Below are 16778 nucleotides of genomic sequence, written 5' to 3'. Positions count from 1 at the left end.
ACATATGTCCTAAACCGTGTCCTCGCTGTCGAGCAACCCCTCGGTACACTGGATACATGACTTACGAGTCGTGAGAGAACCGTTTTCGAAAATGGAGTTTCACCGTGACTTTTCCTTTGGTGAATGGAATATTTTGTCCCAAATCTCCTTTTATAGCAATGTTGACCGTGTCCAAATACGACTTGCTGACAGGCAAATAGTGAGGATGGACAAATTCGCGGTGGACGTGATAAGTGTTTCCACCTTCCTCGTCATTGGTCGTGGTACTATCCACTTTGAAAGGAATGACACGCAGTAACGGTACGGAGGTGTGTCCCACCACGTTATACTCCACCACATCGGAGTACACAAACATCAAATTCAGTCCTTGGTTCAGTTCTACCGGGGAACGAAATAACTTGGTAAAAGAATCGTTGTCGGAAATGACTGGTAATTCGTTTTTCTTGATCATGGTCATTCTCATGTTCATGTCCCCGCCCAACATGTCAAACAATTCAGGACAAAATACAATGGACACGATTTTACCGTCAGAAAATTTCATCAGGAAGCGACGAGCTGCTTTGTGGTATTCCAGGGTGACACTTTTTCTGGCATTCTCCAAAGCTTTCAGAAACACGACATTAAACCTGGAGGCTATGGTGCTGACCAAATGTTGACTACTAAAATAATAGCCTTCGGGAATGAACAAGTGGTAGGTCCACGTTTTAGTTTTGTCATTATAGGTTTTCTTGTCATATTTGACATTGGGGGAATTCAAGTGCTGTTGCACTTGCTCGTCATGAACTTCCACATCAAATTTATTTTGATTGGCAATGACATTGTAGACTTGGGTTGGGTAAATGATTTCCACTAAAGCCACTTCCCAATGGGCTTCGTGATCTAACGGGATGGCTTGAGGTAATTTGGCCGTGTAACAGCACAACGTGTTCTTGGGAAACACCTCCATGGAACTGTCACTGGGTAAGGTTAAGTAAAATTGGTCTTGGTGACTCATAATTCCAGAGTTCTGTGGCTGTCCGAGGGGTTACTGGACGTCAGAGGCGTGTCTCCTCTCAAAATAGGGTTGTTGTTGTTGTCATTGGAGTGGTGACTGACACTGGCACTGGACACAAGGTTCCTGTGGTTCCCGTTCGAGGTGAATTTCAGGCAGGGATTTGGAAGCAGGTAACCGATGCAACTGCTCAATAAAATGGTCCACAATTGTTTGTCTCCTTGTTGCAAACTCAAATTGGCAATGGCTGCCCCGATGACACAATACACCACGAAAATTTGGCAGAAAAAGACGATTTGCGTTTTAGGCACACGTTCTCCGCACCACACCCACAAGGGTTGTTTTTGTAAATCTTGCACAGAAGAACTAGGTGAAGGAGTGGTCGACGTAGCTGCGTCTGTGTGAAAGGGCATGATGGTCACTTCTTTTTATAGTCGATGACTTGCGAAGCCTCGATCCAAGAATCAAAACTGGGTGGATATCCTTTCCAACGTACTTTGACTTCTTTGACACGTCGTTTGCCCACTTTACTGGCTCTGCGTTCGAGAATGCTTTCGATGTCGTACACGCCGTCTTCTTTTTTGGTGACACGTTGTAACTCGGGCAAATAAAACGTTCATTTGAGCACTTCTCCATTCATGTCTTCCAATTTATAGACGATAGGATGACGGCCATGCACTCGTCCAGTGACACGAAACAATTCGGTCGTCCAGTTAGGTAAGTAACCTTTGTCAAAAGTGCGTTTGGTTTTGCCAATGCGCACCCAATCTCCTACGGCCAGCTCTACACTTTTCTTGGGGACAGCCCTCGTCGGGGACGTACCAAACAGGCGCTCAAACACTTCGTTCTCGGGAGTCATTTCTTGCGGGGCACGTCCGATGATTCGATGGTAAGATTGGTTGTACGCTTGCACCATGTGCGGTAAGATGTCGATGTACTTCAGAGTGTGGTGATGCGTAAAATATTTCCACATGCGTTCTTTCAAAGTGCGTTGAAAACGTTCCACGATGCTGGCTTTGGTTTCGGGATTCTCGGTGGTAAAAAAATGAATGTCACGTTTCTTTAATTCTTTTTGGAAAGCTTGGTTCAGAAATTCGGTGCCTTTGTCCGTTTGCCATCGAAGAGGATGACGACCGCTTTGTTTCAACACCCGTTGCAGGGCTCGCACTAACTCGCTGCTCGATTTGGAAGTCAAGGGCACTACCCAGGCAAATTTGGAAAAGACGTCGATGACACAAAACAAATATTTGTAGCCACGATTGTAGCTGGTCAAATGAGAGACATCGGCTAAATCGGCTTGCCATTGATGATCAATGCCTTCCACTCGGGTGCGACTTCTGGCAAACTTGCGTCGAATGGGTTTGTGTAAAGGAACCTGCAGGATGCGAGGGATCGTAGTAAATGCTGGCTAAGACTTTTTCCATTTTTTGTGTTTGTTTGTGTGTTAATAAGGCACCCACTCTTGGAAGATGCTACTCTTTTTCTCTTGGGGTATTTTCTTGGATTGCAATGCTTTGCGTGTGCGACTGGCAATAGGTGTTGAAGAGGAGGATGTCTGAGCGGGGGATATCTGTTCTTGTTTCACTTCTGTCTTCACTTCTGTCTTCACTTTCTTTTTCTCTTGTGATGAAGAAGGGGTGGCATCATCTTTTTAATCCATCCAATTCTGGAGGTAGGTGGTGTTGTTAACTTGCGTACTTTTTCTGGTGGAGTTTGAAACCCTTCTTATTCTTCTTTTCCTTTTTCTGTCTTGGTCACTGGTACTGGTACTGGTACTGGTACTGGTGATGGTGCTGGACTTTTCATCAAGGTCTTAAAATCTTTCAGAGTGGGTAGAGCTGTTTCGTCTAAAGTTTTCTGGTGAAAGAGTTGCAGTCGTTGCAAGAGTTGACCGTACTTTTGCGATTTTTCTGTTTCGGACAAATCTTGGCGATCCATCAAGGACTGCAATTCGTGTTGTAACTGGGACATCTCGCTCAAATGGGGATTGGGAGGTAAATGCGGGGTGCGTTGTTCTTGCCAACGATGGTATTCCATCCATCATTTGTAAGGCACTAAAGCTAGTTTTCGTCCTTCCATGGGTTTGCCAGGGGTCGATTCTGAGATCCTGGTACTTCCGAGGGCCTTTTAATCTTGCTCCCACCAGTCCTCCCAACATGGTTCCCAAGACTCCTTTCAGTAAGGGACCTAACAAGAGGGGTAAAATGCCTCCACGTTGGACCAACATCTTCTTCTTTTCACGAATGGGAATTTTCTTTTGAACCATTTGGCGAAGAACGTGACGATGTTTGCCTAAGCATTGTTTCTGGTGTTTGGCCAAAGGGATCGTGCCTTTCAAGACGTTCAAACAACATTCGCACACGGTATCGATGACCTCTTTGGAGGCCGATTGAATGAGTTTTTTTCGTAGGGGTGGAGAAGCTTTGGACAGGACAGATAACATGTCCCCATGTTTGACTAAACGTGGTGGTAGTCCTTTCCTTTTCTTTCCTTGGGGTTTTCTGGAGGGTGACATCTTTGAGTCTTCAGGAGCACCAAAAAATCACTGATACCCCCGACTTAGTCACAGGTCTTTGTTATACTGGAACGCGTCGCCACTGATTGTCTTTACGTCGTATCAGTTTGAGGACAGGCATGACACGTCGTGCAGGGGTACGCAACGGACTAAATCGAGCCAGTTCTTGCTTGGACAAATCCAGTAAACTTTGTAACATGCCCGATCTTTCTTGGACTTTGATTTTGGGAGAAGGTACTTTGTGAGCAGCAGCCACTGCCACTAAATTGGAGGGTCCTGCCACTGGGGAAGTTCTTTTTGGGGTCATTAACGGAGAAGTTCTTGGTGTGATCAACGTCTCCAAATGCTCTTCAGTTCTTGGTGTCATTAATGGAGAAGTGGATGAACGTGAGGCTGCCGGAGACACAGTCACTGCCGTGGCAGGTCGTGGTTTGCGAGTGTAAGGTTGCGTCCTGGCCGAAGAAGAAGTACCGCTCTTGCGACTAGTTTTTTTTGTGGACTTTTCTTTTTCTGGGGGCTTCTTTTCTTTTTCCGGGGTGGTGTCTGGTAAGAGGAGGGTCCCGCCACTGGAGAAGTTCTTCTTCTCCTTGAGGACCTGGTCTTTTTCTTTTTCTTCTTGGGGCTTCGTTGGACTTTTTTCTTGGGTATAACTTTGGGGGCATAAGGATCCCATCTTAAGAGAGAGCGAATGATGACCCCTCCTAGAGTACCACTCCCTCCAGGTTTCAAAATGATTTGTTTTTTGGTTTGAGTGTCGATGCGGGGATCGGCCAGTTGGACCAAAGCGACTTTGTTTCGATCGAAAAAGCGTTTGGTTTGATGAGGAATCTGAATGATTCCTTGGAGTATTTGACGTGCCGTCACCGTGAACCATCGTAAGACTTCTTTGAGACTAGCTTCTAAGATACAAGCTCGTATTTGTGGATTTTTTTCTCGACTGATGCCATACAAGGCACGAATCAATTTGACGGGAAGATGCGACTGAAGGGACGTCATGTTCACACTGTGTGAGACAGACGAAAAGGGTCTGAGGTTTTTATAGATTTTTTATGTGGAGTGAAATTAAATCGAGGACGGAGACGTGTACAGGACAGGCCTTCCACCTTGGCACCAGTGGTGAAACAAGTGGGTACGAAATCGCAAATCCTCGGGGGTTGTCGGTTTCAAATCGACGAGTAAATAGGCGTGTGGCGTTTGAGTGGCATCGTCGTACGCCTGAGTCAGCCAAGGCGTTCCTAACTGTTTGGCTAAGACTTGCACTTGCGATTTATCTCGAGGGCTTTTAAACAAGACCACGTAATGCGCATTGAGACTGATGGTGCGATGGGCTTTACTTTGTTGAAACAAATTTTGGGTGATGTAAACGACACTGGCATTACGGTGATGCCCTTTGCGCGTGAACCACAGTTTAATTTCTTCTTCGTCTTCTCCTAACATGTCGTCGAAAATGACCAAATGGGTTAGACGGGAGTCAGAGACGATGCCGTCGTCTTCTTTAGGAATGCCTTCCACAAACACGATGGAATCGCCTTGACTTTCTCGCAAGAGGCTGTACGCCGATTGCCACTCTTTGTAACACCACACGATCCGCTGAGGTGGCCGATCGATCAAATGATGTTTATGTTCGATCAAACGTGTGACGAATTCGGTTTTGCCTGAACCGCTAGGTCCAGCAATGAGCATGTTAAAGGGATGGCGAAGATACAAAGCCTCCCAACTAGCACGATCTAAGTGTTCGTCGATGACTTTCACAGTAGAGGAAGAGGGAGCAGAGACAGCAGAGGTAGCCATAGTGTGAGAAATGTCACTTGTGACACGAAAACAAACAAGACAAGAGTTTATATACTTTTTTCAGAACACGTTTATTGAATGTTTCAAACATGAATACGAAAGACAAAAAATACATAAAAGCCAAAGGCTTCAGTACAAGAATAAAAGGCACATGATAACCATTAACGTGGAATAAAAACAAGTGTCTGTACAACAACATGTTTTGGCTAATGTTCTAACCAGTTCTATAGTAGGGGGTAAGGTCACACAAGTGTCCTCCCGAAAGGGACTTTCAGGTCTGTCCAGGACAGTCCCGTCCTGGGTGATGGGTTCTTATGGCACCGTCACTAACACGGGTTGAAAAGTAACTTTGTCCTTGAACAACTCTCGTGCATACTGGGCCTCTTCTTGGGTCCAAGCCTCAAAATCCCATTCTTTCCAGGCACGGACATCTGTCCAATGGGGGTGTAAATCACAAGCTACACACACATCGTCATACATGTCTTGGGTAGCTAAAAGTTGACGAATCTTTTTTGCATGTTGAGGTCGAGAAGTATCCAGATGAAAACGCAAGGCTTTGAGCAAAAGGAGTCTTTCGTGACCATTTAAGGCCATTGAGGTGGTAAGTACTGATCGTAAAGAGTCCACAAAGAATCGGCTGGTAAACGAAATCCCAGAAAACAAGTCACTAAGACACACACCACTTGTCGACCCAAATTGAATGGATACAGTTCTTGTAATAATCGATGGTAATGAACCACGGTTTGAATATGGTCATTGAGTTCCTTCCACGGAATCTGTTCAATCACTTGTGACATAAGCCGTGGCATGGATTCCTGTTTTTGTACTCTCTTTTTTTCGGAAGCAATACACGTACATTCTACCCAGACATCTTCGTTCTCCAGAAGGAAATCTAGAATACTGTAACCTACAGTTCAAACTTCGATTAGAAGTTTTCTCTTCCAATACGTAGATTCCATGTAACATATGTTGGTAATCCTTTAACTCGTCTTCCTCAATGCGTTGCTCTAGGTGAATCTCGAAGTAACCAAAATGATGAACATTTCGTTCATTCACTAACTCACTAACAAGGTCTGACCACTGAAACAATTTCTGACGAATCAGTCCTCTTATACCATTCAGGTACCAGTGGTTAAAGATCTGGTGACGTAACGGATGCAGTTGTTCTTTACGTTTGACTTGTATTTTGACCAGCCCTCGGTAAATCCTTTCTCTCAACTCTTCAGGCAAGCCCAAAATGTTCTCTTGTAAAGTATCCATAAGTATATACACTGTTTTTGGAATCCTTGGGAATAGCCTCGTTTACCTTTGTGCCTGATGTAATATCCACTCATAATCAGTCTTCTTATACTTTGAAACAGAGCATAATTTAAAAACGGTTCAATAACTTTGCGTTTGCGTTTCACTTGTATTTTGATCAGTTCTCGATAAATGCGTTCTGTCAACTCCACAGGCAAGGCACGAATGTTCTCTAGCAAAGTATCCATGAATAGGTCATACTAAATCCTCTTTGGTCTGACACAAGAAATGTACTGTTTGCACAAACATGGTTTTACTTCAGTGTCGAATTTAAATCGTTTAGTCACTAATTTACACGTTACAATTCGTTCAGAAGTTTTCTCTTTCACTAAGCTGACATTGTGTTCAAGATGTTGGTAATTCGTTAACTCTTCCTCTGGAATTCAATGCAGTAAGTTTACTATGATGTAGTAGATAGAATCGTCCATAACAAACCAATCCTTTTTAAAACCAGTGGGTCGTTGATCAATTTCTGTCCAATGGAACACTTTCAATTGAATCAGTCCTTGTATAGCCTTCAGGTACCAGTGGTTCAAACACCGGTAACGTAACGGATGCAATTGTTCTTTACGTTTCACTTGTATTTTGACCAGCTCTCGGTAAATGCGTTCTCTCAACTCCACAGGCAAAGCACGAATGTTCTCTTGTAAAGTATCCATAAACAGATTATGGTAAGTTACTTCAATGTCTCGGTCCCACTAAGGGTAAGTAATGACAATTCGGTGACCATCGAGCATGTTCTACGTAGGCCGAATCTTGCGGTTCCCAGTGGTGAAGTGACACACCGCAACTGAAGCACTTGACTTTATCTCCTTCGCCCAAGTAGAAAAATCCGGCTCTGGCTAATTCCTCGGGGGTCGGTCCTCCCAGATACTTAGGCCATTTTCCTTTGAACGATTGAAGACGATTTTCAAAGTCGCAGTATTCCGACAAACGCACAGGAAACCAATATTCGTCTTTCACAGGTTCGTTTCGATGAGGGTTGGGTGAAATGAACAGGAGTTTGTTCAGGGCCGTAGGGGGCTAGACGTGAAGGTGAACATTCCCCTTTAAAACGAAACCCAGTAAAATGTCCAAGAGGACGAGCGGCATCACTTTCGCATCCCTCAGGTTTGACACGCACAGCATCCCTTTCCATGATAGGGGTAGTGACACTAAAGTTCCCATGATGCTTTACGGCATCGCTAAGGTCACAGCGTACAGCATCGTACCCATCGCAAGGCTCACAATCGCATTCCACTTCAGAAGCCTCACACTTGAATTGTGCCTTTCTAAACAACTTGTTTTGTGTTTCTCTGAAAGTATTCATCTTGTTCGCTCGGTCTTGGTAGTCACAATGAACTATCGATCTTGCCTAGGGTTCCTTTTTTATATACAGACCAATACCGACGTGTCCATACGGCAAGGTGAAATGACTGGGAAGTCGCACTCGCTTCTGGTACACGATTTGATAGACTTTTTCCAAGGGCCGACTGACGATGTGATGAGTGGGTAAACGTACAATCTTGTTCGGTTGATAGGTGGTCACTTTAAAGTTTCCATCCTCTCCCGATTGCAAGGCTTCTTTCAATACCCCAAAGTTGACCACTCGACTGGTACGATAATTCAGAGTCAGTCCTTTCACTTTGCACGTCGTGTGCACTTCTCCTTGTTTGTCACGGTATTCGTAGCCGTAATTTTTGGGACCGCCACTGACGAAACTTAGAATCTTGTCGTCGGGATGCTCGTCTGACCAGGCTCCTAAACGGTCTCCTTCGATGTCAGGGTGCTGTTCACTCGGGTGATGGATGTAAATGCAACTGTCCGTGTCAAAGTACAGGACGCGTTCTCCTAACAGTTCTAAAGCTTCGTACAATTTTAAGCGAGCATGAGCTGTCATGTAAGCCGCAATGATGACATTTCCAAAAGGTTCGTCTTGTACAAAGTCCAGATCTTCTTCGTAATTGACCAAGATCAAATCCTCGCGAACGACGTCCACGTGTTTCATGTATTTGGTTTTGTCGTGAATCATCTGGAAGTAGCGGGAAGGTTCGATCAAATATTCCGTCTTGGGTAAACACGGTCGTTGTGCCATTTTACCCCACAAGCAATTTAACATCACTTTGGCAAACGATCGCCTGCCTTCGTTTTTCTCGATGTGGTCTAAAGTGATGCCTTCGTGTTCATAGTATTTCTCTTTGAATTGTATTTGGTCTTCGGGAGTGTGACACCAGGAAGGATAGCCGCTGGCTTCTTGTTTCAGTTTCAAAAAGGCATCCACGTAGTCAGCGAAAATGCCTTTCTGACTGGGATCACCCTTGTGGTATTGTTGTGTCTTGGGAAAGTGGCAAATTTCGTACACTTCTAACAGTTGGTATCCCATGTCCAGAGCTTTGAACAATTCTACGCTGACCCAGGTTCCCGTCAAGGCACGTTCTTCCTGGGTGTGCTGACAAGGTTGGTCTTGGTTGCACGTTTCGGCACAAGTACGGCACAATGGAAACATCAGTTTGCCTTGACAATGGTGAGGTAACACGGGATGGTAGAAGTCCGTGGGCGGCAAAACTTTACACTTGATCAAGCCTTCGTATTGTCGAATGTTTTTCAGGTTGATGTGTTCCGTTAACAATTGCGGGTGCCCTACAGGAAAGCGACAATATTTGCACACGTAGGGATACAGCGAACACACGTCCAAGTATTTGATTTCTTCTCCTTTCTCTTCGTCGGCTTGGTACAGCAACCAGGTGGCATTGGTCCTTCCTCCGTACAAACTATCCCTCGGGTTCAGCGGATCCATGAACTGTTAACTTTCCACGAGGCGTTTAAACTCGGGATCGGTTTTCATATGGTGATCGTACTCGTGTTCCCACATTTCCACCACTTGGTATCCTTCCTGTTCCAACTTTAGGCGCTGCTGACAAGTGTCCTGGTACAAGTCTTCCATGGTTCGTTGTAAAAACTGATTTTTAGTGCTACGATCAGAGTAACAGACGGGACATCCGTGAAATAAGCAACCGTTAAACGATCTTGGGGTTTTCTAAGTCGCAGCCGTCGACCGAATACATTCCGATGGTCTTTTCACCCCCTCCGTTGCGGGCATGCTGAATCCATTTGTCTTCCTTGTCGTACAAGTAATGTAACCAGCGTAGGGCTTTGACCGAGTATTGACGTTTGACATAGTGGGTCGTTTGAGGGCTGATGACTGCTACGGTGTTTTCAGGCATGAATCGTTGTCGATACACTAAGGAACACGCTTTGGCAATGGTGCAAGCTTCTTTCAAAGGATCGACCCCTCCGTGTTCCATGAACAGTTCTCGAAATTTTCCACAGCAACGCCGTAAAATGTCCACGTCGGAACGACAATACTTTAGCATTTCTTCCTGAAAGTCGAAAGGGTCCGAGGCGTGAGCCTGGTACCAAGCGTAGAAAGCTTCTCGTTGTTCGGTACGCATGTTGTCGGGGTCGTAATAGTGAGCCTCAGGTAAATGGGGTAGAACGGCGTGTTGATTGGCTTCCGTATTGAAAAAGTGTGGAAAGTACCCTTTGGGCATTTCCGTCATTCCAAACTTTTTAGGCATTCGACTCAAAGGCATGGCCAAATAGCTCATCGAATCTTTAAACTGTACTTGTCCCACTTGCATGAAAATGATTTTGGCTCCGTTCAAAGTCACTTTAGGACGTTCGGTGCCATGTTCCGTATAGTATCTGAGAAGAAACTGTCCATCGTATCAGGAGAAATTGTGAGCCATCACCGTGGCATGACGATGACAATCTCCGTAACGTTCGATGTCCTCTTGGCTCCACGTCTTGTCGATGGGGTCTAAAACCCATTGGGCAAAATCGGCTAGCGTGTTCGGTCCCCGAAAGATTTTTTCACGCCCTCCAGGAATCTTGCTGCAGTGAGGGCAATGACTGTAGATAGGTTCTTGAATGCACTTCTCGCACGCTTGATGAGCCACGCAGAAATTAGGAATGTGAATGCCGGTCTCTTGCATGCATTCGAAATCGAAAAAGATGAAATTGCCTTTCTTCTTGTGACCGTCCTCTTTCTCTGGTGGGGGTTGGTATTTTTGCACGTAACATTGGTGTTCCAAGTCCACGATGTGGTGACAAATGTGACATTTTTTCTTTCCTCGACATACGTGTGCCTTGGCATTATTGGTAAGTATGCCTTGTCCACAGGTAGGGCACATTCTCAGCAGTTGACAAGCACATTTCTTCTGTGAACCTTGCGTCTTCAAATGTTGTTGGTAACAGGTAGGGCTGACAAACGTGCGCAGACGAGTTGAACAAGGCACTGGTTCTTCGCTCAGACAGGGTGGAGAGGCCAAACATCCTGAGCATTTCCATCCACAATGCTTGTGTTGCTCTCGATTGTTATAACCATAATCACATTTCTCACAATAATAAATATATCCCAAGAATCCGGTGATAGTGGTAATGGTATCGAAATGGTCATCGTGATAATAAACATGAATGTATTTTCCGTCCTTAAAATCTTGGCCTCGAAACAACAGAGGCCCGCGCACTTCTTGAGGGTGCACTTTCAAGGTGTATGGTGGAGCTAGGGCATCTTGCAATTTTTGCATCTCAGGAATGCCACAGGGTGTGTCTTTGGACAGGCCAGCTTGTTGCAACAGGAGTTCTGCTTCGTTTCGTTGTTTGGCGCGGTCCGATTGTTGAATAGTTTTCCAGGCTCTTTTCCTTTCTACCGTATCGTTCTTGTTGGCATAGGTTCGTCCCACCACGATGGCACGGGCTAAACACATCTGGTCTTGAGGGTTGTTAATTCGGACGAGACTTGTTTTGGTGTTGCGAAGCTCGTCCACCAATAACATCTTTTTGCGTCCAGTCCCTTGAGGAGGAGAGACGTAGGTCATGTCCAGTGTGGCTTTTCCATCGGTGATGTCAAACTGGTAATTAGATTGTTGTACATGTTGAATCTTGTCCATGACTTTGGAGGCGGTCAATTCTGCAGGGGTGCTAAACTCGATCCAAAGAGGGGATTTCAACCCGTCGTGTTGTATGGAAAGTCTCAAGCGATCGTCTTCTTTGGGTTGACATTGTCGCTTGAGTGCGGTGAGCAAAGAATCCCACCCCCCAGTGATAAACACTTCTGCTTTCTCTAACGGCACGTCAGCCTTGAAATCTTTAAACTTCACCGTGTATTTGTAAGCCGTGGTTCTAAATTTACTAGAGGAGCCCTTTTCCGTCTCTCGAATGGAATAGTATTTTTCAGGGTTGACTAAGGGTGGTGAACTTGGTTTAGAGGGTTCGGATTCTGGTTCACTCATGTCCTCTTCAAAATCACTGGCATGAATTTATGCCAAGATTTCAGCACTGGTACGAGGCGATAGATCACGTTTCTGCCTCTTACTTTCTTCTTCTTTCTTCTCAAATGAATAGGATCGTTTCATCTTGAGTGCAAAACGTCAAATGACTCAAGTTTAAACACCATAGACTAATTTATAGTCATGGCAGACCAGCGTATATAAAAGGGTGTGTGTCTTGTCCTTTCACTATTCATTTCACTCTCAAGCCGAGCACAACGATGGAAGAGACTAGCCAAATCGAACGTTTTGTCAGAGCTTTGCGAGGGGTCATTAGAAAATTCTCTTCAGACCAACCCACAGACTACTCTCCTTCCTTTCGAGATAAAAGTCAAGATACTTGCTATGTCTGTCAGAAGAAAGGGCATTGGTCTTCAGAGTGTCCAGACCGTCAAAAAAGAAAAAAAAAGCAGGGGCTAAAAAGGACAAAAGTAAAGATACCTGTTATCATTGTCAAGAAAAAGGACATTGGTCTCCAGATTGCCCAAAAAAGAAACAAGAGGAATCAGAAGAAAAGAGGAATTCTTCAGAAGAAGAGAGGGATTCTTCAGAGGAAGAGAGGGATTCTTCAGAGGAAGAAGAGGAAGAAAGAAGACAATTCTACTTACAAGAGGCAAAGAAACAGGAGAAGAAAAGAAGAAGGGAAGAAAATGAGGAGAAAGAAGAGGAAAAGACGGTGAAGAAATTCAAAAAACAGAGAGACTAAACAAGGAGAAAGAAGAAGTCAATGAACTTTATATTAAAGTGTTCTGTTGTGAATTGTGAATTGGATTGTAACAATGGAGAAAAGAATAAATTAATTATATAAGGTAAGTGTCTTTGAGTTTTGATTTTAAAATAAGAACGGACACTCACGCACTCATACACAGACACGTACTATAGGAGGTAAAATAGCTTGTTTTTTTTTTTTTGAGTTATTGGCAAATTGAAAGGCTATCTCTTTTCGGGAAATGTGGGTGGCCCTGAAAAGGGCCTTTTATTGGTGTAGGGGTGAATTTAAGCAATCAACTTTAACTGCCTTAAGCCTTTTCCACGGCCAAGGCCTACTTCTGGACTGCGTACTGTTGATGATGATTGGGTTGAAATCACTAGGGGTGGTACGGTAGGCTTAGTCACAGGGTTGACGTGTTTAGCTCGGGAAGGTCGTATTCTCTTCGGTCGTAATAAAGAAGTCTGATACATTTGTTTCAGACTTCTTAACTCCGCTAAAATGTCCAACAGTACCGTGACCGTTTGATTTTCACCCTCTTGTTTCTTTGCTGCTACGTCTTCTTGCTGTTGTTGCTGTTGTTTTTTTCTTACCTCTTCTTCTTGCTGCTGTTGCTGTAGGAGAAAAGCTTGTTCCGCTTCCTTTTGTCGTTGTATAAATTTCTCCAATTCTTCTTTCTGTCTCTGTCTAAAATTCTCCACTTGCGGTAATGAAGAAGGTAACGAAGGTTCCGGAACAAATTCTTGCGAGGTAAGAAAATCCACAAAATCCCAGTTCACCTCTTCTGAAAGTAAGTCCGGGTTCCCTTGGGCGGTCTCCCCTGCTGGTGCACCCCAATGGATCGTCTTCTGAGTTTCCGTCATGTTGAATCTCTGTCGCATAGATTGACTGAACACAAGCGCTAGCGAATCTATATAGACCACGTGACGTCACAGACTGCTCTCTTCGGATTGGATGCGGGCTGACTGAATTTTGTCACGCGTGTTCGGATTGGTGAATGAACTCAATCCGTTTCAATCCTTCCTCTACCTATAAATAAGCGCAGTTCACTGCATTGATTCACCTGTTCTCGTCGCTTCACGATGTGGACCACAGTCGAATCATCCACCCTTGTGTCTTCCATGATGTTTAGGACAGACATGCTCATGTATGTCCGGTCCAAGTGGACCGTTGTCGACAAGTCAGACACCAGTCTGTGGATACGAAGAGTGTACGTAGAAAGACAAGGTTGCCTCAAGAGGACACTGATTTATGGCCCTCGAGTAAGACGCAGCTTGAGGACAAGAAGATGCCGCAGATGCCTTTATGTCAATGGATACATTAACATAAACCCAAAGGCCCTTTTCAGGGCCACCCATATTTCTCGAAAAGAGAATGACTTTCAATTGCCTACCCCTTTTTTTAAAAAAAATTTTTTTATTTTTTTTTAAAATAAAAAAAAAATCCCATATTCAATTTCCCTTGACGCTAGACAGTCCCACGATTTTTCTCCATATTCAATTCCCCTTGACGCTAGAGTGACCCACGATTTATTCCCATGTTAAATTCCCTTTGACGCTAGAGTGACCCACGATTTTTCTCCATGTTAAATTTCCCTTGACACTAGAGTGACCCACGATTTTTCTTCATGTTAATTTTCCCTTGACGCTAGAGTGACCCAGGGGTCTCTGTAATGCTAATTCCCATTGACGCTAGGGTGACACACTTCACTACTGATGACCCTCATTCAGCTACTAGCAACTTCGAACAACAGAGTCTTGTCAGATATTACCACAGCATCACACGTGTAGCTAGCACCAGCTGCACCTACACGTACTTGAAAATACATATCAACAAAGGATTGCCTGAACAACTGAAAGTGTTTCAATGAAAAGTAATACATCGGGTACATTGACATGAATTCATGTTGGGAAATCTGCAAATTTGATGCCGGTCTATATAGAGCCACATACTGTGATATGCACGTACTCTATGATTAGTTTTTAAGTTAAGCGAATCTCTTCAGATGGATTTTGATAACCGTTTAATCGAAGAGAAACATCAGTCACATTAAAGTCGACAAATATAATTTTGTTATGAGATTGGTCTTTGTTTCGATTTCTAAGATATCTTGGTGCTTTAAGGCAATATTGGATATTTATTTACCAAGCAAACGTTCCTGTAATAACAGTTGATGGGCATGCCTCTGTTGTATATGAGAGAAACGACTGCATTAAAGCGGCCCCAGCACGGAGTTGTTTATATTGGTCAATGTGACTCCATTGTTAAAGGTATCGTTAGGGACTAAAACTACAGGTTGTACGTCTAAATAAGCATTCTTACGTCACCTGAATGTGTTTGGTTGAGAATTCCAACTATGAGATAGACGCATTCTTGATAAACACCATAAATGGACCAGCTGATCTCGCATAATCATCACTGCATCTTGCAAGTCCAATTCTCTTCGTGGCCGCATTAACATTGTGAAGATATTGTTCGATTTTCATCCATCGATGGAATAACGTGCACTGTTGAACTGTGGAAAAATTTCTTTGTTAACACCAACTGTGGTTCTGGCAGGATAATCGGTACGGCAAGCATATTTTGGTTTAATGTTTTCACTCAGCTTCCAAAATTGCCGTATATGAGCAATTGTTTATACGTTACGGATCTTGTCTAGAACCTGTTGCTTTGGTGGCTTCACTACCTCACCGTAATCCACTTCTCATTGCCATATTTGCAGCAACAAAATCTGACAATCGCCATTGAGCGGCTTCATTAATGATTTGACCATCCGCAGTCAGCATTGTTTAAGTTGTTGGTAACGTTGTCGGTTTTGATATTGCTTGAGTCGCCGTAGTTGACGTCGAAGCAAGCGAGCCATTGCAATCTCAATTGTTTCAAACGATCCACATCAGTATTCTTAATATTGTCAATCACTAGCATCACAATGTGTACATCATGCTGGTTCAGAGATCCGAGCATTTGTGGTGCGCCCGTGAGCGATGCACGAAATGATCAGCGTCACGGAGGCCAGTACTATTAACGGTCACGTACACTATTTGTCGCGAACAAATCGCACACACGGAGCTCACATCCACACCGACTGTCATTACATTAATTTTCAGGTCGATCTCTAACGTACAGTTGTATGGCCGATGTTCCTTCGCGCAGATCAACAACGCGCCCGTCTTGGTAGCTAAGAGCATAGCGAATATGTGCTAACTGAATATTATGATATGGAACATAACACGTGCCGCGAGAGTAATCGAGATCAAATCAACTGGATCCACGATTGTTGAAAATCCAAATAAAACATAAACCTGAACAACTACGCCTGACGTTTCTGAACTTCTTTTATAACAACTACCAACAGCGTCACATTTTGATCATTGTCGTTGAATTAATCCTTACAATATCAGGCACGATATGATGTCCCGTACGTAACAATTGTTCATCATCCGAAATATTGTCAGGCCAACGTAACACTGATCTTACTGATGACCGTTTATTACAATATGCTAAGGTATGAAAGTCTGCTGTGATGACATGACTGAGATTGTTTCATTGTCACGTATAGAAAATCTTAGAGTCTTTATCGCTCGCCAATGTGATTGTTTGTTGAATTTCTTCATTGCAAGTGTGTTGTACGCACCAGCAGTTAGTTCAATATTATTTTAGGCATCGCCATGATCTGCTGAGTAATATAAGTGAGAGCTAGCGTGCAGACCACAAAATGGTTATATCCCGACCGTAGTTAATGTATTATGCAGATCTTAGCTTTATTGATCGATTCAACATTGATGAATGCCTATTATCCGTATACATCATTGCGATCTGAATACTTTCGTTCGTTAAGCATCCTCTGGTTGAGCATTGTATGTCTCTTGCTTGCCAAATCATGGTGGCTAGAGGCTATGGTATTTTGGTCAGGGACCAAAAGATTAACGGCAGCAAAACGCCGAATCTGGCACTATTCGTGACTAACACGTAGACATGTGCTCTCTGTCTGATGAATCTGCCTTAGTCAGAAGTCTTTAAGTTTCACAAGTTTACAGTATGTATACGTATATATATATATATATATATATATATATATATATATATATATATATATATATATATATATATATATATATATATATCCATATTGTTCTGTGGTCATCAAGGTCTAATTTGTATAAT

The sequence above is a fragment of the Sinohyriopsis cumingii genome, chromosome 14 (genome assembly GCF_028554795.1).
Source record: "Sinohyriopsis cumingii isolate HCF-2022 chromosome 14, ASM2855479v2, whole genome shotgun sequence".
Taxonomy (NCBI): Eukaryota; Metazoa; Mollusca; class Bivalvia; order Unionida; family Unionidae; genus Sinohyriopsis; species Sinohyriopsis cumingii.
Note: the sequence above shows the minus strand (reverse complement) of the source record.